The 2499-nt window shown below is 51.1% G+C and overlaps 1 protein-coding gene across 2 annotated transcripts in view; it reads right to left on the bottom strand.

Annotated features, from left to right (window-relative positions):
- Positions 1-2187, bottom strand: part of Trappc9 (trafficking protein particle complex 9) — a 425933-nt gene extending 423746 nt beyond the window's left edge. For both annotated transcript variants that reach the window (XM_026782638.1, XM_026782639.1), the window contains exon 1: positions 1938-2187. The gene's annotated coding sequence lies outside the window, so the exon portion shown is untranslated. The remainder of the gene's footprint in view (positions 1-1937) is intronic.
- Positions 2188-2499: the final 312 nt, after the last annotated feature.

Below are 2499 nucleotides of genomic sequence, written 5' to 3'. Positions count from 1 at the left end.
AAAAAGCCAGACAAAGGTGGACAATGGACGATCCCACTAACTTCAAGTGCCCAAAATACCTGCAAAACCATAAACAAAGTGTGTCCATGGCTGCTGGGGTTTTCCAAGGGTCAGGGATGAAGAATGACTTTCTAAAAGGTATGGGTGTTCTTTCTCAGTGACAGAAAAATGTTCTGGAACAGCAACAGTCATACAACTGTGAAAATACTGGAAACCATGGACTGCACGTGGACTTAGAATTCCCCAAAAAACTTTGCACCTGTTAGGAAAGTTCTCTCCCAATGAGCCCGTAATGCCCTCCCCTCTTTTTACCCTGGGTCTCACTAAGTTGCCCAGGCTAGCCGTAAACTGGCAATTTTAAGCACTAGGGTTACAGGTAAACACCACTATGCCACTATGCCAGCCTATTTGCTTTCTTTCTTTCTTTTTTTTTTTTAAGAGTAAGTTTCTTCAACCTTCCTCTAGACCCAGTAATACCACTCTGGGCTATATACCAAAGGATGCTCAATTGTGCCACAAGAACATGTGCTCAACTATGTTCATAGCAGCGTTGTTTGTCATAGCCAGAACCTGGAAACAACCTAAATGCCCCTTCACCGAAGAATGGATAATGAAAATGTGGTACATTTACACAATGGAGTACTACACAGCAGAAAAAAACAATGACATCATGACTTTTGCAGGAAAATGGATGGAGCTAAAAAACATTATTTTGAGTGAGGTAACCCAGACCCAGAAAGACAATTATCACATGTACCCACTCATAGGTGGTTTTTAAACATAAAGCAAAGAAAACTAGCCTACAAATCACAATTCCAGAGAACTTACACAATGAGGACACTAAGAGAGACATACATAGATCTAATCTACATGGGAAGTAGAAAAAGACAAGATCTCCTGAGTAAATTGGGAGCATGGGACCTTGGGAGAGGATTGAAGGGGGAGGGGAGAGGCAGGGATGGAAGCAGAGAAAAATGTAGAGCTCAATAAAAATCAATTTTAAAAAGACTGAACCAACAACAAAAAGATTAAGTTTCTTGACACTAGCTTCTTCCCTCCCCCACTAGTCTACCATCTGAAACAATTTTTTAAAAAAAAAATCAAACCTCATCAGGAAATCTCCGAGAATACTTCTAGGTCTCCAGCGCCATGCCCCTGGTGCTACTGTTTGGTAATAACAGACAAGGCAGATGAGGAAGCGGCTCTAACTCCATAACTCTGCAAAGTCGCTGTTTTTAAAGGGGGTGTGTCGGCCTCACATGTTTCCCTGAATTCAGTGGAGCCTGATTTCAGCTCCGTTAAAAGTCACACTCACCTGACATAACACCAGAAAGCCCTACTTTAACAATGTAACAGGGAAAAGAGGCTACAACCGAGAGGCATGCTCAAAGGCCAGGCAGTGTAACACTTTCTCCTCCCAAGCTGTCACACTGGAGGCAAACTGGAGTTGACAGCGCAAAGATTTCATTCCAGGGAAACTGCCCAGTAGGGCTGGATTTGGGCGGCCCGCTAGACTGAACCACTAGGGATGGTGCACCCCGTTCCCGTTGCAGCATTGTGGGCGAGGGGCGTGGCGCACAGTGCAGCCCAAGTTCAGGCTCCAGAAACGGAAAAGAGGAGGGACTGAGAGCCAAAGACAGCCTGGCCCGCAAAGAGGCTGCAGGTGCAGACCACCCCGGACAGGTGTACGCAGATCCTTCAGGTGCGCACACCTCACCGCAGGTGCAAGCGGGGCGCCAGATGACTGGCCACGGGGTAGCAGGCGGTCCCCAGCTGGGCAGAGGACCTGGGCAGACAAGCGGACCTGGACAAGCAGAGGACCCGGCAAGCAGGGGACCTGGGCAGGCAAGGGATCCGGGCAGATGCAAACAGGGCTAATCCCCCAGCCAGCCCCTCTGGCTCGGAACCCCAACGCGGGGCCCCAGCGGGACACTTACACAGCGCAGCGGCCCCCAAACAGGAGCCGAGGCCTGGAGCGCAGCGGGACTGAGCAGCCAGGAACCTCCGAACTACCAGCCCAGCCGGCACAGCTTCTGCGCATGCGCAAATCGTGTTCGGCCCTAAGATCTGCCCCGGGTTTTCCCAGAGACCTGGAGCCTAAGAGGGAGGCAAAGAAGGAGGGAGGAGGGACAAGAGGGAGGCGGAGGAGAGGGTGGCACTGGACTTAAGACTGGAAGAAAAGGACGGGAAGACAGAGAAGGAAGTGGGGGATCTGGGAGGGAGTAGGAAGGGAAGGGAGATGGGAGGAGCCAGAGGAGGAGCGAAGGGTACGAAACCTTCACTAGGGGAGGTGCCTACGGTGGGAGCTGCTAGTCCCCGACTCCGGGCTGGATTTGCATTTCCGTGGTGGCACCCAGGCCAGACCCCCTAGTAGCACCCTGATCACGCCCCACTAAGACAGGCTACGTGGCCCTCGGGGAACCTGGCGTCCCAACCATGCCCCACAACCCCTCTTACAGGTTGGGACAGTAGGTGTGTGTGGTGGGAGAACACCTAGGG

Source organism: Microtus ochrogaster, chromosome 15, assembly GCF_000317375.1.
Source record: "Microtus ochrogaster isolate Prairie Vole_2 chromosome 15, MicOch1.0, whole genome shotgun sequence".
In the NCBI taxonomy this organism is placed as follows: domain Eukaryota; kingdom Metazoa; phylum Chordata; class Mammalia; order Rodentia; family Cricetidae; genus Microtus; species Microtus ochrogaster.
The sequence above is the reverse complement of the archived record's forward strand: the minus strand, read 5'-3'. Positions and strand labels throughout refer to the sequence as shown.